Source organism: Diabrotica virgifera, chromosome 5, assembly GCF_917563875.1.
Source record: "Diabrotica virgifera virgifera chromosome 5, PGI_DIABVI_V3a".
NCBI lineage: Eukaryota > Metazoa > Arthropoda > Insecta > Coleoptera > Chrysomelidae > Diabrotica > Diabrotica virgifera.
The window spans coordinates 139361635-139388834 of record NC_065447.1 but is presented as its reverse complement, the minus strand read 5'-3'; the positions used below and the strand labels follow the sequence as shown (position 1 = coordinate 139388834).

At 34.5% G+C, this 27200-nt stretch overlaps 2 protein-coding genes across 6 annotated transcripts in view; one reads left to right on the top strand and one right to left on the bottom strand.

Annotated features, from left to right (window-relative positions):
• The window catches only part of LOC114333175 (uncharacterized), a 412711-nt gene that overhangs the window by 209660 nt on the left and 175851 nt on the right, over positions 1-27200 (top strand). The gene's annotated exons all lie outside the window — the stretch shown is intronic.
• LOC114333172 (paxillin-B) overlaps positions 1-27200 on the bottom strand; it is a 289103-nt gene that overhangs the window by 99964 nt on the left and 161939 nt on the right. The window lies entirely within an intron of this gene.

Genomic DNA, 27200 nt, shown 5'->3' with positions numbered 1-27200 from the left:
GGGAATCCGAGTTCAGATTCCAGCCATCCCAATATATTTTTTTAATATAATTCTTTGTGTGCATCGAATATACACTAGATTTTTTCTGTTCAGAATAGATTGAAAAAAATATATTGTGATTAGCGATGTGAAATTACGTGTAATTTCAGAAATTGTAAGTTACACGTGTAAAATTACCCAAAAATTACAAACCAGATGTAATTTATGTAACTTATGTAATTTATGTTCATTGTATTAAAAAATCAATTGTTTGCATTCATATTGAATATAATAAACACAAAGTAACTACATACTTATGAAATAAAGAAAAGTGGATAAGAAATACATACAAATAATAAAGAAATGAAAACATAGGTTCTTTAGTTTTGTTTTAAGCGGCTTTTATAAATCACAACTTCCTTTTTCGCAGACAACTGGAGACCTTCTTGTTATAAAACGTCGAAGTTTCAATTGTTTGCTCTTCCAATGAGCCTTGTGTAATTTTTTTTATCTCCGGCAAATCCAGAACTGCATCCTGAAATTAAATAGGAAAGTGTAAACATAGAGAGTAAAAATAATGGGTTTATAATATAATATATACAGATCTAACTACCTTGTTTTCGGCATCTGAAGTATCCTTCTCGACTTCCGTTTTTTTTTGGGGTTGTTCTGTGCCTTTACCCTGAAATTGATAATTTTGGAATATAAACAATAAATATGTATGTGTTTACACTAATTTACCGATTTCATTAAGACGTTTTCTAAAATGTTCACTTTGCTTTGTCTCAAAATGCGTGCTGGTCTCTGTTCCCTAGTTTCCATTCTTTGATCAATTTCATCATCGGTCATTGCAAAGTCAGCAAAATTAAAATCATCGTCGGAATTTCCATTTCCTGTTGTATTTGAATGCCATGATGATATTGTCTGAAAACATAAGATTTATAATTTTTTATTCGAAAACGGTGGAATGCATTGGAAAATCGGAAAAGAAGCAAACTGCATATATCACATGCACATATCACATATCTAAAAAATGCCTAAATTTAAAATTACCTCGTCTAATTCTTCCTCTTCGGAAATATGGTTTTCAATTACTTCTATCTCCTTCTGTAAGTTTCTACCTTCTATCGAAACGTTGTTCTGTACAGTCTCTTCTATAGGATATTGACTTTGTATGTGATGTTGTCGTGAACGTTTCAGCAATTTTGAATTATATTGTATATAATTTAAATTTGCTGCCCTTTGAGTTGTTAGGCGATTTCTTCTCTTCGTATGAATGCTGCTCTGGGAGCTAAAGCTTCTCTCTGTTGCCGCAGAAGTGCACGGCATTGTCAATATCCTGACTGCAACTTTGGAGAGGCATGAATGTCCACAAAATCCTTTCCACCATGTAACCAAAGAGACATTATCGAGTATGTTCCATAAAAATGTTTCGCCAAAAAAGTCTGTTTTAGCTAAATAGTTTCCTAAATCCTCAGTAATCTTTGACACTCCTTCATCACCAATCTCTATCGTGGTCGTGGTTGACATAGTAGTAATGTATTTCATCGCTTCAATCCTTTCGGCTGATGATAAATTTGCACCAACAGACCGAGGGTTTAGTAAGTCTGCGGCAAAATGGATCGGTTGAAGGGCGTATTCCTTCCTTGATATAAATTTATCCATCGCTTCTGTTTTTTCGCAATCCGTTAGTTTCACGCATTCTAAATGAGTAGATATGTTACTACCGATTTTCGCGAAAGTTTCACAAACCAAATGAATTGACGAAGAATCTCCTTCAAGACGTGTTATTGCTTCAGTAATTGGCTTAAGCAATTCAACAAGAGCGCTAGAATTTATCCAGAATCCTTCATCAAGTAAATTTGCTTTTGCGCTGCGTATTCTATCTTGAATTGTTTTATCTGGAGATATTGCTAGACGTTGTAGGACGGACTTGCATTTAGTCAGATCTTGAAGACATTTTACATGTGAACCCCATCTTGTTTTTACAGGTAGGCTAAGAGACACTCCACACTTCATCTCATTTCTTATTTCTGTGAATTGAGCTCTCAGTACTTGACACTGGTTAATAGTTTTAACGATATGTATAATATGTGACAAATGTGTCTCTATTGAAGATAATTTCAAAATATCGCTGCACAATAAATGTAATGTGTGCGCTAAACAGCCGTATGATACAAGATGGGGATACATCTCTTCACATTGTCTCACAGCCTTCCTCATATTCTTTGCGTTATCAGTCACAATAGCGAAAAATTTTTTAGGTCCATACTCCTCCAGAACTTCAACCATTAATTTTGTTATATATTCTGCGGTATGCTTCTCTGCTTTTGTTAGTACTGATTTGACAAATAACGGTTCGGGTGTTGTAACAATGAAATTAATTACACTTTCATTTCGCAAGTTGGACCAACCATCGCATTGCAATGATAAATTGTCAGCTTGCTTAATTTTATCATTAACTTGAACTTCAACTCGCTCGTACTCTTCGGTCAGGAGACGATTTGATAACATATATCTCGATGGTAAGGTGTATGAAGGTCTAATTTTTTTAAAAAACAATTTCCAATCTTCATTCTCGGTAATTGAATGTGGTGCTGAACTGGTGTAAATAGCTCTAGCAAGCAAAATATTCAATTCGTTATTTTGTTCGTGTGTCATTCGATCACAAAATGATTGTATTCTGTTGATTTTTGTGCAAACAGGTGTTTCCACATGAATGTTATCAGAAGCAGATGTTGATGCTGTGGAAACCGTTGATGATGTACAAGCAGCATCAGTGTTATCGTTATCCAATTTTGCCGATGTGATCTTTTTCATGGATGTTTCAAATGGAAATTTAGAGTGATTCCCCTTTGACTTTGGAGTTAAAATATTGAATTTAAGTTTTATCATATGCGGCACATAAGTGCATTGTTGAAGATGAGATTTCATTCTTGTAGCATTTTTTGCATGTACACTCTTGCAAAATTTACACCTCACATTTATGGTCTTTTGATTAGAAGAACCCGCAGGTAACACTTCAAAATAAAGCCAGATATCTGTCTTACGTTTCACCATGTTTTATGACCTAAAAAAAATATTCAGGTAGACTTAAACATTAAGAAGGGAAAAAACATTATTTTTCAAAGTATTTGATGGGCACGAGGGCATAAAAAATTGTTAGGCATCCTTAAATAGAAGAAAGATTAAAATTGAATCTGTGTAACAATTTAATGAAATTCGAATAAGCAGAATACTGGATCGGACAACTACATTATTTTGCCCTCAACGTTATCAAAATTTTTTATTTAGTAAGTTATGTCAGTGTAATTCAATTACACATGCTACATGCACAAGTACCCCGTTGCTCCTATCATTCTTATAGTTATTGTACAGTAAACTAATCTAAAAAATCGAATAAAACTTGGTAAACCGAATTCAGAATTAAGTACTGTAGCCACATATAAAATGACGCGCGTTAGATTTAACGTACAGTCGATATGCGATAGGCCCGCCCCTGTGTTTCCCAATCTAAGGTTGCTATGGACATCACCGGCACGTGTTTTGCTGTTTGTAGAAATAATATATTTCTTACCTTATAGTTTCTGTGCTTCCTTATAAATAAATGTAAAGTAACCAACGCTGCGTGAATGAATAGAGAAAGAACAGTCGAAAACTAACTTATACATACACATTACACATACAATAACAGAAATGTAAACATAACCTGCCTGACTCAGACTAAGGAACGACTAACGAGCGACGAGCGTAATAGCACCCACTGGTTCGCGCGCGCCGGCACCGGCGCACCGCACTTACGACAATTGCGCGCGCATAAGTTGCCATAATATATGTAATTTTACCAGTAATTACATAAATTACGGTAATTTATGTAAATTTATCATAAGTTACGTTAAATTTCATAAATTACGTAAATTCCAAAAATTACATAAATTACATTAAGTTACGGGTATCATGTAATATTACCGTAAGTTACGTGTAATTTATGTAACGTAAGTTATGTAATTTTACAACTCACATCACTAATTGTGATGCCTGAAAAATGAACTCGGATTGCCCGATCAAACTTAACATCGTTGCCACTACAACTAGAACATTTCGGCGAAAATGGTTAAATGGATTATACTTTGGAGCTCGATAACCTCTACATGGCGTAACCGATTATGATCACTATACATGAGTTGGAAAGGTATTAGCAAGTGGTGACTGGTGCATCTAAGATCAAATATGATAACTGAAGGTATTATAGGATTTAGTGAGCTTGAAAGTTTTTCTCATTGGAACTGGATTTGGTCATACTTCTGAGGCCTATAACTTAAAAATTCTAATTTTCTCTGATATGAGGTAGGTATACACCTTTAGACACGTCTAAAGCTGTCCTACAAACGCTCAGTTATTGGCACAATTCGTAGATTGAAATTTTGAGTAACTGTCCAAGAACCAACATTTTCAAAGCTAAATTTTTCAGTTTTTTGACTATACTTAGGGCTTAAAATAGCGAACTAAAATCTGAATAGTGGTATTTGATATTTGAAATTTGAAATATCGGGATACCGGTATTAAAACCCTGTATTCTAATGTCTAGTCTAATTTTTAAAAAAATCTTAGGTTTGTTAACTGCTCAGCCTTTGAAAATACTCTTTCGGAAGGTACTGATGGAGGTATTGACAAGTAATATTTTATAGCCAAATAATAAAGCTCAGAGAAAGTGGATTTGTATTTTTTTTACAAAATTCCATCGGGTTAATTTTTCTTGCAAAATGTGTCATTTCGAAAGAAAATGTGGCAATGGATAGTAGACGTAAAACATAAACAATCGCTTTATATTGCCGACACCGCCGCTTCTCGATGGTGCCATACTCGGCTCGGTATGTGTAATAAATATGCCTGATATAGATTTTAATAAAACGAAATTGTTTGTTTATCTTCAAAAAAAATTCTTGTAATTATATATTTTAATGTAATGTAATCTTGTAATTATATATAATATTTTAAATTAGATTTATATTGTGCATAAATTCAATTTTTATCAACTAATCCTAATGTAATACCAAAATACCGGTATTTTTAGATAAATATCGGTTTTTAATACCGGATAAAGATCGTCCGGGATTCCGGTATTCGGAATCCCGGTATTGTAAGCCCTAGCTATATTGAGGCGTGTGTATGTCCGATCCTGACCACTTAGACACCATTTGAAAGCTTAACTCAATCATTGATTTGGTATATCTGCCGTTTTCCTGTCCCTCTTTGACACATACCCGTAAAAAATATGGCGTGTTGTACCTACCTAGCAGGCCAGTTAATACCAACATCATTCAAATTTACGCTCCAACATCAGAAAAGCCAGAGGAGGACATCGAGGAGTTCTACGCACTTGTACAAAAAGCACTAAAATATACCAAGAAGAACGAGCTTACCATCATCATGGGTGATTTCAATGCCAAAGTCGGTAAAAACAGAATGGAAGACATTGTCGGACAACACGGCTTAGGCGAGAAAAACGAAAGGGTAGACCGACTTATCTAATTTTGCCGGGAAGAAGATTTTACTATTGCTAACACGTGGTTTAGACTTCCCCCGAGACGACTTTACACATGGAAATCGCCTGCAGAGACAGCCAACAATATCATCAGAAACCAGATAGACTTTATTCTCGTTAACAAAAGGTTCAAGAACAGCTTGACTTCGGTGAAGACCTACCTAGGAGCAGACGTCTCATCGGACCACAACCCATTAGTGGGCCAGGTAGAACTCAAACTAAAGAAGATCATCAAAAGTAAACCTAAACAGAACCTGGATTATGACACTTTAAAAGACCCCGTAGTTCGTCAGAACGTAAGAGATGTAATGAGAGAAAAACTAGAAACCGCTAAACAACAAGAACAGAGTGTAGAACAAAAATGGAGTTATATCAAAGACGTCGTGCTGAATGCGGGAAAAGAACATCTGGGAAAGAAAACAAGAATAAAAAATAAAGAATGGATGACTGATAACATTTTGCAGATGATTGATCAAAGGAGATTAATGAAGAACAGGGACGCGAAGAAATACCAAGAAATCAACCAAACAATTAAAAAAGAAATACGAAGAGCCAAGGAGACATGGATGCAAGAAAAATGTAAATTAATCGAGGAGCTCCAAGTAAAACACGATGATATAAATATTCACCGAAAGATTCGAGAAGCCACTGGTCAATACAAGAGGAGAAACACACACCTCCTCATAAACAAAGACAGGACCTGGCGACGACAGTTAAGGAGAAGCTGTTGACCTGGAAAATGTACATCGAAGAACTCTTCTGGGACTACCGAGGCAACCATCCAGAAATAAATTGCATGACAGGGCCGTCAATACTAGAAAGCGAGGTGAAAGCGGCTTTAAAACAGTCTAAGAATGGTAAAGCCACAGGTCCGGACGAAATACCCGTCGAACTTATTAAGGTGATGAGTGAAGTAAGCACGAAGGAGTTAACTGAACTGTTCAACGCCATATACGATTCAGGTAATATCCCAGAGGAATGGCTATTGTCAACGTTTGTAACAATACCAAAAAAACGATCTGCGAAAACGTGCGAAGATTTCCGGACTATCAGCCTTATGAGTCATGCACTTAAGATTTTTCTTAAAATCATACATGCCAGAATTTACAATAAATGCGAGGAAAATGTCGGTGAAATGCAATTTGGATTCCGCGATTCCATGGGTACACGTGAGGCACTTTTCACCTTACAAGTTCTGCTTCAGAGATGCCGCGATGTTAGTTGTGATGTCTATGCTTTATGCTTGTTTTATTGACTACGTCAGCATTTGACCGTTGCCAGCACCAGAAGATGGTCACCGCCCTACAAAGAGTAGGATTAGATGAGAAGGACATTCGGATCATCATGAATTTATACTGGAACCAGCGTGTTCAAGTCAAGGTCGAAGACTAGTTGACCGACCAAGTGAAGATCATGCGAGGAGTAAGGCAGGGCTGTGTGCTCTCGCCGACTCTTTTTAATATATACTCTGAGGAAATTTTTACTGAAGCCCTCACAAACCTAGAGATGGGAATCCGAGTGAACGGTGAATACATCAATAATATCCGCTACGCTGATGACACTGTATTACTAGCAACCAGCCTAAATGATCTACAGGCCTTACTAGACCGTGTGAGAACTGTGAGCGTAACATACGGACTGAACCTTAATATTAAGAAAACTAAATTCATGGTTGTCAGCCGTGTAAATTTAGATCCCGGGGCACTAATGGCAGATAGCGAAGAGATCCAGAGAGTCGACAGATTCACTTACCTTGAAACTACCCTCAACTCACAATGGGACCACGCTCAAGAGATTAGATCCAGAATTGAAATGGCACGGTCTACATTTATCAAGCTGAGATCCTTGCTGTGCTGCAGTGATCTCAGTTTGGGAACAAAGATGCGGATAGTGAGGTGTTACGTTCTTCCGGTGCTACTGTATGGAATTGAAGCCTGGACACTAACGCAAGCCACTGAAAAGCGGATTGAAGCCTTCGAGATGTGGATCTACAGGAGGATACTAAAAATATCTTATGTGGACCATGTCACCAACATAGAGGTCCTACAGCGCATGACAAAAGAAAAAGAAGTGCTTAATTTAGTAAAGCAACGTAAGCTTGAGTACCTTGGCCACGTGATGCGGAACGAAGAAAAATATCGAGTTCTTCAACTCGTCATGCAAGGCAAAGTATTTGGCAGGAGAGGACCGGGACGCCGTCGTATCTCGTGGTTGAAAAATCTCCGACAATGGTTTGGGATAACCTCCGCGGAGCTGTTTCGCAGAGCAGTCAACAAAACAATGATAGCCTTGATGATCGCCAACATCCGGACCGGATAAGGCACTGAAGAAGAAGAAGTTGTACCTACCCAGTCCTATTAGCTGGGCTATAGGTGGTCAAATGTCACAAACTACACCGGTTCTGAATCGGCCCCGAATACATACATACATACAAACATTTTCCCCTTTTTAAATAAAAATTGAGTCGAATTTCTGTGCTCGGTAACTTTTGAATGGTATAACCGATTTTCAAAATTAGACATGCATTGGAAAGGTAATGATTAGTACTATCAGAAACCGCCGAGGTCTGACTAAAATGTTTGTACTTTTTGGGAGTTTTGGGGGGGGGAACGAAAAACAGACCCTAAATGGGGAGGGCCGTAAACTCCACCCCCTCACCTCACTATGAAGTTTTCTCTTATACCGTTTTCTTTTAACATGTAGTTACGTTTTGATCAATTTTTCATTCAGGTGTTTAGGATATACTCGTTAAATCGAAGAAATCGAACTCAGGGACTCAGAGAATAAGACAGAATCTCCACTTTAACGATAGATATTGTTATCACTAATAAATGCATTGGACTGTTATTATACCACGGTGGAGGAAAGTTAACAGATATTTACTTGAATTGGTTACGAAAGTAATTATTGTTAGATTGAAAGAAACTTAATTGTTAGATATTGAAGCATTTTAAGTACTGTTTTCACCCATTTTATGTCCATATGAATTTATGAATTATCTATGTCTGTCTGACCGTCTGTTCGCAAATACAACTCCTCCTTTATTAGATAGAATATCAAATGCCATGGCGAATAAGAGCTTATAACCCAAAGATATAATTTTAAAACTGAAAAATTTTACCTGGGATTTTCGGTTCCAACAATTTATTCAATTCTGGACATATAATGTATACCAAAAGGGCTTTGTGTCGCCAAATTATTTAATTATTGGTAAAAAATTACTTACCCGCAAAAAACCCACATTTTCCAAGGAAAATTTTTGTCGAAGTAAATCGGGAAAACATATCTCTATACAGAACTTAATTACGGTATTTATTTGGGTGTTTTTGGTGTAAAGTTAAAATCTTTGGAGTTATAGAGCAGGGGTGGCCAAGCTCTTTGATAGTCCGAGCCATTTTTCAAAATTTGAAATTTTTCGCGAGCCGCAATTAAACAATTATCTAAAAAGTGTATAAAAGGTATTCAATTTTTCTCTTAGCGTTTGGATTTCACGAATTTTAAAGTGAAATAAAATGGTTCACATCGTTGTTTCAAATATGCAAATAATTCTACAAGCAGCCTTTTTACTAATTCAGGATACTTCGATTCTTCATCATCCTTCCAACTTTTTCTGGGATGGCCTATTGATCTTCTATCGCCTCTCAAAAAACACCGTCTTTTACACTATGTCTTCCTCTAATCTACCACATGACATGCCCATCTTATCTTAGCTTTTGTATGTCTGACGATGTTTTCAGTATCACTCTCCTGTCAATTCATGTCTTTGAGGACCAAATATCATTCTGAGGACTTTGCTTTCAAATATCAGCAGCTTATTTATTTCCCAGTAGCTTATTTATTTAATTTGTGACAACATGGCCAATCTTCAACAACTTGTCACTATAATCGGAGAATACAGTAAGATAATGGGATTAGAGATTAATAACAAAAAGACCAAATCCATGATCATTTTCAAAAACATGGATGCACTTTAAAACTCTACCATAACACTGAATACCAAGTCCACTGAAAAAGTGAGCAAATTTAAATACCTGGGAACGTGGCTTTTTGAAGACTGGCCATCGGACAGGGAAGTAAAAGGTCGCATTGAGCAAGCTCGACAAGCTTTCGTAAAATTCAGGAAGGTACTGATCTGTTCAGAGTTCGATCTTCAACTGAGACTAAGGTTTACTAAGTGCTACGTATGGTCGGTGCTGCTATATGGCGTAGAGGTCTGGACACTCAAAACGAGGGATATAAACAGATTAGAAGCTTTCAAAATGTGGCTTTATCGCAATATCCTAAAGATACCATGGACAGCGAAAGTCACAAATGTAGATGTCTTTAAAAGAATCAACCAAGAACGCCAACTTTTCGAAACCATCAAGAAAAGGAAAACTGTCTATCAAGGTCGCACCATGCGAAATCAAAAATACCAGTTCCTCCAACTTATAATCAAGGGTAAAATTTAAGGCAAGAAATGAATGGGACGCAAGAAAATGTCCTGGCTCCGAAACATTAGGCAATGGACAGGGATTAACGACAATCAATTTCTGATACATTTTGAAAGAAACAGAGAGTTAATGAAAAATGCGATCGCTAACATCTATTACTGGATTTGCATCTGAAGAAGATTTATTTCCCACTGATGTAGAGTCTAAGTTTCACTTCCATATTTAACAATTGGGCGAATAATTGGCTGTATAGTCTGAATTCAGATTGTTTTTTAGCAGCTTAGATTTTAGTAATGATGATAGGGAGCATAATGCTCTATTCCACGCAGCTATCCTTGCTATGCTAAGACCTCTTTTTATAATGTGATTGTCATGTGTGATTACCGTTCCTAGATATTTAAACTCTTTTACTACTTCGAAGTTGTGGTCATTAATAGTTATGTTCTGCCTAACTCTTGATCTTAGATTTTTGGTTACTAGCATGTTTTTTCGTGTTCTCTTCATTAATTCAAATGCCCAGACTACCTCTTTCTTCCTCGAGTTGTGAAAACACCTCTCTCACGCCTCTTGTAGAATGATCGACTGCACCTACATTATCAGCAAAGGCCAACAATAGTTTTGATCCTCGATTTGCAAATCCTCCTGTCAGCTCAGATGATATTTTACTTATTAGATATTCTAAGGCCAAACTGAATAGCAACAGTGATACGGGGTCTCCTTGGCCAAGTCCTGATGTTACGCTTAGTCTTTTATATTTGTTGCCACATTTTGAAACAAAAATTAAAAGTAATTCAGGGACATTTATTGAGAGTCACAAATAACCCTTCAAAGAGCCACAGTTTGGCCACCCCGTAATATAGAGCAATCAGTACCTACCGGCGCTAGGGTATAAAGCGCCCGCCTGCAAGACTAGTATAGGCGCCCTTCGGTTTCTATTAAATTAATATTTTGTATAACAACAGCAGAAAAAAGCTCATTTTGGCGCCCCCCCCCCCCCCAAACAGGGGCGCCTACATGCAGTGCATCCCTTGCAGGCCCGTTATCGCCGGCCCTGTGAGCAATAATGGAAAAAAACACGAGTTGGGGGCCCCATTTTGTTTATAAAAAAAGCACATTATCTGGGGACTTTACATACCTATATTATTAATATATGTATATAAATCATAAAATTCGATTCCAGCAATAAAATTGCTGGTAAATAACTTTTCCTTGTATTTTGCTAATTTGCCCAGAGTAAATGTTCGATAATAAAAGAGATATTATGTACTTTTATATTACAAATGAGGTTTGCTATTTTGGTCTTGATCAATATCATTCCCAATTTCAAAATAAAGAGTTACTGTTTCTACCTCTTGTAATGTTCTAGGAGGTGGCAAACGCTGTCGTAGCCTTCTGTCAATTATGTCCCACAAATATTCGATCGGGTTAAGCTGTGGACTATGCGGTGGCCAATTCAAGTCAAAAGATTTTCCAGTTGTAAATATTCGGTTACAGTTCGTGCAACGTGAAGTCTTGTATTACCGTGCGTTAGCAAAAAATTGTTATCAATATAGCAGCCGTTATCGTGGTAGCTAAGGCTTTCGCTATGTAAGGTCACTGCTTGAACACACTCATCGCGGGTCAAATTCTTTGTACTGCGTTCCATTTCCACCAAACAACAAAAACAATTACGGACTTTATTGAAACTTTAAATAATAAATCTACTAATTTTCACAACTAAGCAGAGACTTTTTGACTGTTAACAATTTAAAATTTATCAATCATTTCTCATAGCCTACTTTAGGCTTGTTTTTTAAACAAAACAGAAAATGAGGATATACTGATGAAAAACATGGCTACTTGTTAAAGTACCTAACTTTTTTATGGCCCAACATAAGCGAATAAATCAAAAACAAAATGTTAAGAAAAACTAAGGCTATAGTTCTGGACCTCGGAGGTAAACTACACTATGTCATTTTAAGCAACTTTTCAGTAGAGCAGTTTGAATATTTTAAAAATTATTTTATATCCCATAATTAGGTATCTTTCGCTCGGAAAGACAATGTGATCATATTTTAATCATAATATATAATTAGTTTATACAATCCAACTAATAAAACATTAAAATTTGCCCTAATTACTGTAATTAATGGTAATTTACAGTGACATAGTGCAGTTTACCTCTGAATGTTTTAAAAATCTTATATATCCCATAATTAGGTATCTTTCGCTCTGAAAGACAATGAGATCGTATTTTAATCATAACATATATCTAGTTTACACAATCCAACTAATGAAACGTTAAAATTTGCCCTAATTACTGTAATTAATGGTAATTTACAGTGACATAGTGCAGTTTACCTCTGATAAGTTTGATTTATACTTATAAAAGATTTATTGAATTTAAAGGTATTTAAGCCCAAAAAAAATGAGCTAGGTACTTCTCTTGAAACAAATTTTTAATTTAGTTAAATGTTATTACAGTAAAACCTTTGTTAACGGCCACCTGTCAAAATCGGCAACCTGTATTAACGGCCATTTAAATAATCGCATTATTTTTAAAACCCACTTCATAGAAATTTACCAGTTAATATCGGGCAAAATATTTTGTATGGGTACTTGTTAATAATACCCAATATTGCGAAATACCCAATACCATTTTATTATAATACCTGCATAATAATTTATTACGGTCAGTGGTCGGTAACACGAAGGAAGGATGTCGTAAAATAAGAAACCTTTGTCGCTAAGAAACATAATAAAAATGTAATAGCTGAGAAAGTGAAAAGTCTGGTTTAAATTTACAAAAGTTTGCCGAAAAATATAGTGTTGTAAAATTATGAAGCTGTATTATAAAAAAAAATAAAAGTAAGTTGAAGAATTCTTTAAAACGATTCACTAAACGCTAACATCAACATCTGATAACAATCTGAAGAGATTCTGTTTTTCCGTAGTATACAGACTCTGGCCAAATTATTAGACGCACTAGAGAATATTTAAAAAAAATGGTTATTATGAGGTAATACCATTGTAATACTAAATAAGTTTTATGTATGTACCAGACACAAGATACGTTGTTTGGTTGTCTATTTAATTGTTTATATTTTATCACAAATAGAACATTATAATTAATGAACCAATATGTACTTATTGACTCTTGAAAGAAAACAGAAATAACAACAATGTTAACAATTTGTTGCTGACATATTGTGGCTCAACAAAATAATAATATTTAATAATACTTGTGTTCTGTTTCTTTTATATTTTTTAAAATTTAGCATAATTTTAAGTGAAGCATAACTTTTAAAACTATGTGTATAATTAGCATAATACCATTCGAAATAGAAACATAAATTTCTAAGAGAAGCTACACAATATTTGTTGATTGTTTATTACAATATATTAATAACCACGATTTTTATAAAAACAACTAGGTAACTATAAAAAAGAATAGATAAAAACAAAGAGATTTATTTCTGTTAAGAAGAACACTTACCTATGACCCGTTTGCCGCTAGGTGTTCAGTACACTAAGTCAACATAGTGTTGTTTGCGATCAACACTCAGTTAGCAACTGTGAGGTAAAAACACCCAAGTTTACATGCCGCTTTTTACCTCTCAAATTATTTGAACATAGTGTTATATTTTTTTGGTAATTTCGTTTTCGTGATCATTAGTACCAAGTGTAGTATACCTCTAGAAAGCTATTGGAGAGCTGAGTGAGTTAAAAGAATAAAAACAAAACAACGCCATGTCGACATAGTGTAGTTTACCTCCGAGGTCCAGAGTTGGGTTTTAATTTCAGTATTTTATAAATGCTAGAATATTCCACAGGGTGTTGCAAACTTTGAGAAAAAAACAGTTTGATTGGTACACCCGGTATACAATATACAATGACAATTTACCTGTCTGGCAAAAATATTATTACAGCGATATTGATAAAGAATTAGGCTATAACATATTAAAAAATCATTTAAATCGGCCTACGGGTTTACGAAATTCAAGACATAAAAATGGCTCATTTTTAAGGTGGTGCGTTAATTTCCTGGAGAAGTGTAGTAAGTTGCTTCTTAAAAATTGTTACGTAAACCCACACTTATGAAACGATTTACAAACATATTTGAGATTAAAAATAAAATTATGTAATGTCTATAAATAGTTTTTTTTTATCAGAACTCTTAAATCTATTAAGATTATAATCGATAATAATTATCTCAGCTCATCGGATTAGTAGACGAAATGGCGTTTCTCATTTCAAAAAGTATATCTCTTGAGTTAAATATTACACTTATCATATGGAGAAACAGATTAGAAGTTTTTTTTATTAAATTTAACTATTTTGAGGTATTTAGAAATGAAAAATATTTCAAGCGAAAGTTTTGCTTTAATAAAATAATTAAATAATATCAAGAACAAAACTTTATCGAAACAAATTTTCTGGTAACACCTTCGTGGTTTCTAAAATTTTCAAACCAACGAATTACTAGAGTAAAGAAGGCTGAGTGAGATCTAAGGGCATCTCAACTTCTCGCCTGTCCAGCGCCATAAAATTCCAACGAAAAATGGTCGCGAATAGCACAATAAATAAGTATAAGTGTGCTTTTGATGCTTTCTGAACAAACTGTATTCTCGGCTAAATAATCTAGAATAAGTTTGTGAATAAAATCTAAAATTGATAACTGAATATAAACAGCAAAGCAAAAAAAAATCAAAAGAAGAAATTTCAGTAAAACAAATAATATTATGACAAACACGGGTTAAAATGCAGTGATTAAAATAACCCGTGTTGAGCTTGCCCCCCCCCCCACTTCCAAAAATTAAAAAACAAATAGTCCTGATTTATGAGCTATTTATGAGCTTTCATATTCCGCAAACTAAAAATTTTGAGCTCGTTCCACTGAGCAGGATTTAATACTTTAGTGGGGGGGCTGAGTCAGCCCCCCACTACTTAAAAATAGGAATATTGAATCGGTTTTTGCGGCAGAATTACGAGCTATTTTCTTGAAATTATATAGTTTCGATTTTTGAGCTCATCCCGTTCACCCCCAAACAACCCTTTAACTTAAGAGAAAAATGCTGAGAAAACTTAAAATATATCGTATTGCGGATATAATTCCTATAGCTTATATACTCTAAGAATAAACTACTAAATCACGTTCATTTCGATTATTGAGCTACAACCCCTTTGCAAGAAAACCACCCTATCTTCCCGGCTTAAGAGAAAGTTGTACTTAAAATGCATTAAATTAATTATTTGGCGACTACATATCATTTAATAATTTATAAGCTTCCAAATTACGCGCATTTAGATCAGTAAATTGCAATTTATTTTGTATAGTGCAGTCACTGAAAGTAAAAATCAACGATTACCTTCAATTTCGGTGAACCTTCATCGATTTTCACTAAAATTGGTCAGTGGTTAGAGGATACGTCAAGAAACAAAGGTGACATGGTACCACTTTGCGCCTTTACCCTGAGGGTGGATACCGCCCCTTCTGGGGGTGAAAATTATTTTATAAAAAATAACTGCACAAATCTATAAAAGAACAAATTATACGCAAAGTTTATTATATAAAGTTATTAAAATAAGTCAATACTTTTTAAGTTATTAAAGATCAAAAATTTTAATTATTCGTGAAAAAAATGCATGTTTTGAAGCGGTTTTTCGTAAATCACTGAAAAACTGTAAGTTTTTACAAAAAAGTTAATAGTAGTTTAATTCGTATAACTTATATTCTAAGAATAAACTCTTAAATCACGCGCCTTTCGATTATTGAGCTTCAACCCCTTCGCAAGAAAACCATCCCATATTCCCGGCTTAAGAGAGAGTTCTACTTAAAATAATTTAAATTAATTATTTGGCGACTAGATATCGTTTAATAATTTATGAGCTCGCAAAATATACGCATCTCAATTATTGAATTGCCATTTTCTTTCTATAGTGCAGTCACTGAAGGTAAAAAACAACTATGACCTTCGATTTCGGTAAATCTCCATTCATTTTCACGAAAATTGGTGAGCGGAATTTGATGCTCTCAACTTTTTCTGGAGCTCATTTTTGATAGGTATTTCTAAGTTCTTTGACAAGTATTTAGTACCTAAATGTTATAAAATGCATCTCTTTCCCATTATTTAAACTTGAATCCTTAGATTTGAACAGTCGCAGAAAAAATATACATTTAATTACCAATAACTTACTTTAAATTAACATTAAATGGTTTTTCAAGTAAGCAATTTATTATATTTTTTATTAGCTTCAATTTTAGTATTGAAAACTTTTTGTAAAAACTTACACTTTTTGAGTTATTTATGAAAAATCGCTTTAAAGCATGCATTTTCTTTCACAAAAATTAAAATATTTGATCTTTAATAACTCAAAAAGTATTGATTTATTTTTAATATTTTTAATAAAGTAATTTTCACCCCCGAGAAGGAGTGACATATACCCCAGGCTAAAACCCCAAGTTGTTATTTAGTGTAGGAAACAGAGGTTGAACCTTGCAAAATGGACACAAGTCCGGTTTTATTTTTTTTCTGGTAGATCAAGGGGTGCTTATTATAAGACTAACTTTTTCTGAAAAAATTTCGCCCCGGAACCCCCTTTTTCACCCCTTTAAAGAGGGTAATTTGTGGTTTTTGCGGAACGTAGCCATTCCTGTACCTTTTACAAAAAAATTTTTTTATAGAAATATGAAGATGACTATATTTTCTATGATTTATTATCCGACAGCATATGTCTATCATCCACCGTTTAGCGGGGGTGGCGCCCCAAAGTTGACAAGTTTTTAAAAAAGATGTTTTTAAAAAAAATATATTTTTCCCTAACTGTAACGGAAATTAAGAAAAAGTCCTGCGACAATTTTTCACAAATAAGTGACTGATTTTTTGGTACAGGTTTTACTTAAGGGTAATTGCCCTATTTTTAATTACAGGGTGTTACATTTTAAAAAACCCCTTTTTATACCATCTGAACCGTTTATGCTAGAGTAAAAAGAATTTCAGAGATTACCCACGTGCTGGTGCTATTTACAAATTTGTATAATTTACCCCCATTTTTTCCTCGGAACCACCCAAAAAAAAAAGAATAATTAATAAATAAAGTGATTTTCTTGAAATCCTTCACACACAATGCCCTTTATTAATATGCTTCATATATCATTTTGTGCACGTTATTATTACCCATGCATGGACACCAAAAGCGATTTCCTAGTGCAACCCCTGTAGCCAAAAAAAAAATAAATAAAATGGGGGTTGAATTTTTTTTTTGTTTTTTGCTTTTTGATCCATATGGGCATATGCTTCATCAATTCTGCTTTTCAAAAATATATATGGTTATTGCAACATTCCTGCGGAAACCACCCCTATCCTTGAAAATATACTGCAGAAACTACCCCTATCCCTTGGCGAGCATGTTTTTACGATTTTCTCATTACCTATGCATTATTTTTAAACAAAACTTATACAAGGTTAAAGACCACTATTAACTCTAAAAATTAGGCCCTATTCATTTTTTTCGTATAAGCAACCGTTACGGCACAGTGGCGCCGTAAACTTCGTGATATGCTTTGGCGGGCTCCAGTTTTTGTTTTTTATTTCGTCACTTTTTGTTTTATTGATAAAGTACTTATGTAAAAAAAACAACACAGTGTAAGCTTCAAATTATGACCTATACACATTTTACATTCTTTGCCCCCCAAAGCCACAGTGGTGGCCCAAAATCAATTTTTGCATATTTTCGCCACCTACACGCATTTTATTTCATTAATGCTACCTTAATAGCACAATATTCACCCTTAAGTGGTCGCTAAGCAGTGGCGGATCCAGGGAGGGGTGATGGGGGCGATCACCCCCCCCCTCTCACACCCAAAGTGATATTATATTTAAAGATTATAAAAACATTCATTTATTTTTATAGAAATTTAGCCAATTGGCACCCCCCTTAACGATGCTGGATCCGCGACTGTCGCTAAAACATAAAAAGTACGCCATCATTATAAAAATAATAATATAAGTATTTCTATAAAAATAAATGAATATTTTTATAATCTTTAAATATAATATCACTTTTGGTTTGAGGGGGGTGATCGCCCCCATCACCCCTCCCTGGATACGCCACTGCTTAGCGACCACTTAAGGGTAAATATTGTGCTATTAAGGTAGCATTAATGAAATAAAATGCGTGTAGGTGGCGAAAATATGCAAAAATTGATTTTGGGCCACCACTGTGGCTTTGGGGGGCAAAGAATGTAAAATGTGTATAGGTCATAATTTGTAGCTTACACTGTGTTGTTTTATTTTACATAAGTACTTTATCAATAAAATAAACAAGTGACGAAATAAAAAACAAAACTGGAGCCCGCCAAAGCATATCACGAAGTTTACGGCGCCACTGTGCCGTAACGGTTGCTTATACGAAAAAATGAATGGAACCTAATTTTTAGAGTAAATAGTGGTCTTTAACCTTGTATAAGTTTTGTTTAAAAATAATGCATAAGTAATGAGGAAATCGTAAAAACATGCTCGCCAAGGGATAGGGGTAGTTTCTGCAGTATATTTTCAAGGATAGGGGTGGTTTCCGCAGGAATGTTGCAATAACCATATATATTTTTAAAAAGCACTATTGATGAAGCATATGCTCGTATGGATCAAAAAGCAAAAAACAAAAAAAAAAGTTTCAACCCCCATTTTATTTACTTATTTTTGGCTACAGGGGTTGCACTAGAAAATCGCTTTTGGTGTCCAAGCATGAATAATAATAACGTGCACAAAATGATATATGAAGCATATTAATAAAAGGCATTGTGTGTGAAGGATTTCAAGAAAATCACTTTATTTATGAATTCTTCTTTTTTTGGGGTGGTTCCGAGGAAAAAATGGGGGTAAATTATACAAATTTGTAAAGAGCACCAGTACGTGGGTAATCGCTGAAAGTCTTTTTACTCTAGCATAAACGGTTCAGATGGTATAAAAAGGAGTTTTTTAAAATGTAACACCCTGTAATTAAAAATAGGCTAATTACCCTTAAGTGAAACCTATACCAAAAAAACAGCCACTTATTTATGAATACTTGTCGCAGGATTTTATCCTAATTTCCGTTACAGTTAGGGAAAAATATATATTTTTTAAAAACATATTTTTTTAAAACTTGTCAACTTTGGGGCGCCACCCCCGCTAAACGGTGAATGATAGACATATGCTGTCGGGAAATAAATCATAGAAAATATAGTCCTCTTCATATTTCTATAAAAAAATTTTTTTGTAAAAGGTACAGAAAGGGCTACGTTCCGCAAAAACCACAAATTACCCCCTTTAAAGGGGTGAAAAAGGGGGTTCCGGGGCGAAATTTTTTCAGAAAAAGTTAGTCTTATAATAAGCACCCCTTGATCTACCAGAAAAAAAATAAAACCGGACTTGTGTCCATTTTGCAAGGTTCAACCTCTGTTTCCTACACTAATTGTCAATTCGTGAAAATGAATGGAGATTTACCGAAATCGAAGGTCATAGTTGATTTTTACCTTCAGTGACTGCACTATAGAAAGAAAATGGCAATTCACCAATTGAGATTCGTATATTTTGCAAGCTCATAAATTATTAAACGATATATAGTCGCCAAATAATTAATTTAATAGTTATTTACGATATAAGTGTTAAAAGTACACGTTTAAGGCACGCATGTGAAAGTGTGCAGAATGAGCGATAGCGAGTTCTGCAATTCACATGAGTGCCTTAAAAATGTACTTTTTAACACGCATATCATACAATATTTTTTCTACAAACGTCATTACAGGACAATATCTACAAAAACTTTTACTTGAACTTGACTGACATTCCATTTTTATATTTTTTTGACCTTACATCAAAATTGTCTATACGGTGAATACGAATTGCAGTGCCATAAAAATTTTTTTAAAGCACTAATGCCTTAAAGTAGCATTTTTAACGCTCGTATGGAGTGCTAAAAATTGCATTTTTAACACGGTTTTAGAAAAAGTATTTTAAGTACAACTCTCTCTTAAGCCGGGAATATGGGATGGTTTTCTTGCGAAGGGGTTGTAGCTGTATAATCGAAAGGCGCGTGATTTAAGAGTTTATTCTTAGAATATAAGCTATACGAATTAAACTACTATTAACTTTTTTGTAAAAACCTACAGTTTTTCAGTGATTTACGAAAAACCGCTTCAAATAATGCATTTTTGACGAATAATTAAAATTTTTGATCTTTAATAACTTAAAAAGTATTGACTTATTTTATTAACTTTATATAATAAATTTTACTTTTAATTTGTTCTTTTATTGATTTGTGCAGTTATTTTTTATAAAATAATTTTCACCCCCGAGAAAGGGCGGTATCCACCCTCAGGGTTAAGGCGCAAGGTGGTACCATGTCACCTTTGTTTCTTGACGTATCCTCTAACCACTGACCAATTTTAGTGAAAATCGATGAAGGTTCACCGAAATTAAAGGTAATCGTTTATTTTTACCTTTAGTGACTGCACTATACAAAATAAATTGCAATTTACTGATCTAAATGCGCGCAATTTGGAAGCTTATAAATTATTAAATGATATGTAGTCGCCAAATAATTAGTTTAATGCATTTTAAGTACAACTTTCTCTTAAGCCGGGAAGATAGGGTGGTTTTCTTGCGAAGGGGTTGTAGCTCAATAATCGAAATGCACGAGATTTAATAGTTTATTCTTAGAGTATATAAGCTATAGGAATTATATCCGCAATACGATATATATTTACGCTAAGAGGCATATTATACCTTCATCGTAGTCTAGATCTTCCAGTCTTGTTCAGTCCTGGTCAGTAGGAGGGATAAAACTCAGTCCTGTTTTACTCCGTTTAGCACAGCTGTTGAGTCAGATGTTATGGCTTTTTGTAGGACTGGGATTTCTGTATCACTATAGAGTTAAGATGAAATTTATTATCTTTTCTGGTATTCCAATTTTCTTTTGGTGTTTTCTATAAGGCCATATGTGTGAACATGTCGCCCTTTGGCAGAAGTATTGGATATCGTCCGGACACGGTGATTTATACAGTTGAAATAAATTTCTTTCCCATTTGATTTTGTCTTTTTTTACAACTTTACCGCATGCCAGTTTTCCCTGATAGAACCATATTTCTCTTATATGTTATAAGAAAATAGCAGATAAATATTTGAAGGTTTTGTTTGTTTTCATTTTTATAAATTCTAAGAAATTACACCGTTGGGGATTATCTTACATTATATCATAAACATAAACCTTAATCTACCTCATAAACAATTACGTATTGTTACAGTTTACCTCTATTTTTGGAAATTGTATCATTAGTAACCAAACTTAAAATGTCACCATAAACCAAGTATTTGTCATAGAAGAGCCAATAAATATATAGAATACTCGTATTTGTCACAGCCAATTTACATAATAATTAGTATAGATATGTACATTATTAAATTATCTTTTAGACTAAATATAATTTAATAATTAAAAAAATGGTGGGTCTTCAAATATTGTCAGAATATTAAGTTTACAAATATAAAAGAAAAACACTCAAAGAAAATGTTTTATTATTGTCTTATGCAGAGGATTTTTTCAAATATCAGAGTTCTCTCTGGATATCTATGCTGCGTGTTTTCAGGTATAACGTGAGGCCAGAGGCGGCTTTACCTATTGTGCAGGGTGTGCGGTGAATACGGGCGCCGGGATGTTGGGGGCGCCGATCGCCAAAGAGCGGGTCCTTTACTTTGTTTCAACATAAAATATGCTTTAAAATGATTAATGAAAAATTGCATTGGCACTTGAGCGCGATTTATAGATTGCCGCCCGCCCGGCTGTCCGTCTTTTGATTCGTTTGAAGACATACCGACAATGGTTCCGAAATCTGTTGTGGAACCTATAAAGGTCAAATTTCTTGGGACTTGTCGGGCATTTTCCAAGGCGTTTGTACAGGTGTCGCGGGATAATTTTGCGAAATAAGCTTTGGCGGAATGGATTAAGTATTATATTTAAGTTAACATGTAAATATAAAGTAAAGCGGCTTTTCTTTTGATTAAAATTATTTAAAAGGAAGATTTTCTTTTATTACTATCACAATTTACTGAAAATGCCAAGAACAAATTGCGACAAAATCAGTTTGGATTTGTGTACGCTATTGGTACGAGGGAGGCTTTATTTAGCGTGCAGGTGTTGTTTCAGAAATGTAGAGATGTCAGCTGTGATGTTTTTGCATGCCTGATTGACTACGAGAAGGCTTTCGATAGAGTCAGGCATGAACAAATGATGGAAGTGCTGAAGAGGACAGGAATTGACGGAAGAGACCTGAAAATAATAGCTAACCTGTATTGGAATCAATCAGCAGTGCTCCGAGTAGATGGAGAATATACAGATCAGGTCAAAATCTTAAGGAGAGTGAGACAGGGATGCATAATTTCACCACTGATATTCAATCCGTACTCAAAGCACATTTTTAAAGAGCCTCTAAACTCTAAAAGATATTGATGAAGGCATCTCAATAAAAATGGAATCAAGCTCAGTAACCTACGGTATGCAAATGATACAATAGTGTTTTCCAGTACCATAGGACTGCAAAACTTAATGATGCAAAACATAACTAGAGCAAATCTGTATGTGAACCAAATGAGAAGTGAACGTGTCTTACAATACTACTTGGGAACTATAATCAATGAGTCGTGGGACAATACTCAAGAGATTAGATGTCGCATAGGAAAGGCAAAAAGTGCATTTTTGACTATAAGCTCTGTGTTCAAGAGCCATGATCTCACCCTAAAAACAAAAATAAGGCTCCTTAAATGTTACGTGTACTCAGTGCTTCTATACGGAGTAGAAACAGTGGACATTGAAGGCAGAAACTCTATCGAAACTTCAGGCTTGCGAGCTATGGTTGTACAGAAGGATCCTGAAGATACCATGGACAAAGTTACCAATGAAGAAGTACTACGGAGGATGAACACAACCGCAGATTTAGTCAACATCGTGAAGGCCCGTAAGCTGCAGTACTTGGGACATATAGTGAGAAATCGAGGCAGATACGAACTACTCCAATGCATTTTACAAGGTAAAATTGAAGGAAAAAGGGCCCCAGGACGAAGAAGAATATCATGGCTTGCTAACCTGAGAGCATGGTATAGAAATACTTCAACACAACTATTCCGTATAGCAACCAACAAAGTCATCATAGCCAGAATGATCGCCAACGTTCGGAACGGACAGGTACCCTATGAAGAAGACTACCACAATTATTGCGACTTTCAGCGGAGTCAGAGCTCCTCAAAAATTATCCATATTAACAATTTGTTGTTGGCGTTTTAAGTATGTAATACTGAAAAAATGCAAATATGCATTTAACCCTTTAACGGGCAGAACCATTGTTTTTGTAAAACTATACTTTTGAATAGTAAAAGTAGTTCATTATGCATCATTAGTAAGACAAAAAATGTTTAAAAAAATTTTTTCTGTTCCAGAAGGGCTAAAAAGGGTGGTATATATAGCTACCAGTGTGCATTTTGATAAACAATTAATACTTAGTGGGCGATGGTATATATAGCGACCAGTAAAAACAATTACAAACATTTATAAAAAAATACTTTATTTTGAAAATATAAAAAAACCTAAATAGAGGAATATTTTAAATTTATTATCTAAGAACTTTCTATATACTATGGTAGGGTGCAAAACAGTCTTTGCATAGAGCAACGTTAAAAACTTGACAAATCAAATTGATGCGCTTTTGTTTCTTTTAGATGAAGCACAAAAGGCACAGCGCCTATAAGTTCCTTTGGTGGGTAAGTGTGAACCAGCATTAAAAGTTGAATTTGATGGAGGTACAGACTTTTTTCTGAAAGTAAAAGTGCTAATCAAATATTATCAGCTAGTTCAATGTAATGCTAGGAACTGTAATGCAGTCATAGGATTAGCACTTGAGTTTTTTTTTTCAGAGTCTCCTTATATAAAATATAGCTGTTTACTATTGCTGCGTTAAAAGGTAGTAAAATATTTTTACCCACCAACGTCTTGATTTCCATGCGATGGAGTAGTTAGCATGATATTGATCGAATAGATCTACTCCACCCATGTATTTGTTATAATACGCTATTGCCTGAGGACATGGTACATAATAATCTCTATTTCCGGTTTTGTTTGTTCTCAAAACCTGAGTTTTTTGTTGAAAATTATGTAGATTGCTGAAAACACTAATACATTTTACGCCTCAATCTTTCCACTTTTAAACAGATATTTCCCCATAACTAACCGAATCTTATCTACTGATTTTGGGAAAGCTCTTTATCAACACTTAATATTTGTTTTGGAAAATATTTTCTTGTTTGCCTTACAGTGCCACAAACAAAAGCTTTCTTTTCCAGTAGTTTCTGCATCAGTGGTATTGAATTCTTCTGGGTAGCGTAGAGGTCCGATTTTTTGTCGATTGACTTACTCAAATTAATGTCAACATTGACGCTTGAAGACTCAGTAAAATCAAATGATTCGAAAAGAAGTTTGGGGTCGTTTTTCTTGGACCAAACAAACGATTGATTTGAAGGAACAGGAGCTTGTTCCGTATTCTCATCTTTATCGGCAGGAGATAGGGAATTTGTTGCTTGAGGTAATGTTAACAGTTGTTCATCCTCGTCGTCTTCATCAGAAAAAATGTTTTTAGGAAATAACCTAGCCAACATGTTGCGTTTGAAACCATATCCGTCATCTGGATCAAAGTCAGGATCTTGATTCGAATCACCAAAATCTTCGTTTCCGCTAGAATTATTTTTGTCTTTCTTGTAAGAGTACATTGGCGCACCCTTTTCAAGAGCTGTACTGAAGTACTGGAACATGTCGGCTGGCTGTTGATACTAGTAGTCGAGGATTGTGACGGGGTTCTGGAAATTGAGCTTGTCTCAGGGAAATTGTCATCGCCATCCTTATCGCCATCAAATTCGGAAAGACCATACTCTTCATCACTTAGATGGTCTACTATATACTGGAGTTCAGCTTCTGTAAGCGGTCGATTTCTAGACATCTAAAAAAACATAGGAATAATGTACTGGAAAAATCTAACCAAACCTAAATTAATAATGTACTAGAAAAATTGTAATGACAAATAGGCCTAATAAATAATTTAAATAAATACTAAACTTTGCTTTAATGAATCCGTAAAAAATTTAGTATTGTGCGTAAAACTACGATCTCGAGATTTTGTTGGTTTAGTATGTGAAAAAATAACCTCTTATTTGGTACCATCCTCAAAATGATTAAAAATATTTTCCTATCGCTAATGTCAAACAACGAGATTTTTATAGAAATTTGTTGCCACAATATTATTTAATAACTGGCATAAGTTTCAAAACTAAGAAATAAAAATTGTTTGTACGCTGAGATAAATAAAAACAATGAATTTTGGGGTTAGAATTCTCATAAAACATATTTATTCTTGCAATAACTATTCCAGTGCTTTTAAAGAATTATCTGCTAGTTAAAAATAATAAAAAAAGTACACTTGACACTTACCTTCAATTTTTGTCCAAGTATTATTCCAAATAACACTTGTGCAAAAAACAAAAATAAAATTGAACGATTTTTTACATAGACTGTTGCAGAAAGGCGCGCTGGTAGCTCATCATACCAGTTTTGTGAAAAGCACGTTGTTACCACGCCGCATAAAGGTTTTCGGTATTCACACCTACCAGCAAGCATTCAGTGTATCGACTGCGCCTATAAGGATTGTTTTCACCGCATCTCTGATGACAAAATAAGCCGTAATAGCTTATGGTATATATAGCTACCAGAGAGCGTTAAAGGGTTTTAAGTAATACTGAAAATAAACTTACGTGCATAGAAATCGGCCCACCTAAAAATTTGGTCATTTTTGAAGTCTCGTATTTCCTAAACCTGTTGGCCGATTTAAGTGACTTTTTTAATATGTTATAGCCTTATTCTTCAACAATATTGCTGTAATAATATTATTGCTAAATAGGTAAGTGTTAATTTATACCGGGTGTAACAATGATAGTGTCTTTTTTCCTCAAAGTTCGGAACACCCTGTGGAATATTCTAGCGTATATAAAATATTGAAATTAAAACTCAACTGTAGCCTTAGGCTTTCTTAACATTTTGCTTTTTGATTCATTCGCTTATGTTGGATAATAAAAAAGTTAGGTATTTTAACAACTAGCAACGTTCTTCATCAATACAGGGTGTTTCAAAATAAGTGCGACAAACTTTAAGGGAAAATTCTGCATGAAAAATAATGACCGTTTCATTTATAAACATATGTCCGCAAATGCTTCGTTTTCGAGATACGGGATGTCGAATTTTTTTTACAAACTGACGATTTATTTACTGCTCTAAAACCGGTTGAGATATGCAAATGAAATTTGGTGGGTTTTAAGAGGTAGTTATTGCGCATATTTGACATACAATTAAGAATTTTATATTCACCATTGGCGTGCATACGGGTCATATTACCCGGTCATATTACCCGTATGCACGCCAACGGTGAATATACAATTCTTAACTGTATGCCAAACAATGCGCAATAATTACCTATTAAAACATACCCAATTTCATTTGTATATCTCGTGCGGTTTTAGAGCAATAAATACGGGATGTTGAACAAATTCAACATCCCGTATTTGTGAAACGAAGCATTTGCGAACATATGATTATAAACCTAACGTTCATTATTTTTCATGCAGAATTACCCCTTAAAGTTTGTAAAGATATGGCTGTTTAAAATTTGCATATACTCGTGATTAGTGACTCGTTCAAGAACCCTTTTAAAAATAAGCACTTTGAACCGGTGAAACTTACGGATCATATAAAAAAGTTAAGTAATTTTTAAGGCGATAATGATTAGTTTCATTTGGGGTGCTAAATGGGGTAAATTTGGTAAATAAATTTTCACATTTTATTTACCAAAAAATGGGATTAACTCTATTTTGAACGTAATTGGCTTAGTTTTGATGCTAGAAACTTTTGTAAAAAATAAAGCTTCTTTTAAACACTTTAAAAAAGTTTTAATGAGTTTCCCCGAAAAGTATTTCATTTTTTGGTTATTTCACGTTGAAATATTCGATTTGGAATTTGACGAATAAGAAAAACTTTTCATGAGCTACAACTTTTCTTTTACTGAGTCGATAGACTGCATTTTTGTTTCTTTTTTTATAAGCTAGATACATTTTTGCTAACAATATTCTTTTCGATCGAATACTGCAGTCATGTCAAAGATACGGCCCGCGGGCCGCATCCGGCCCCCGGGCCATACC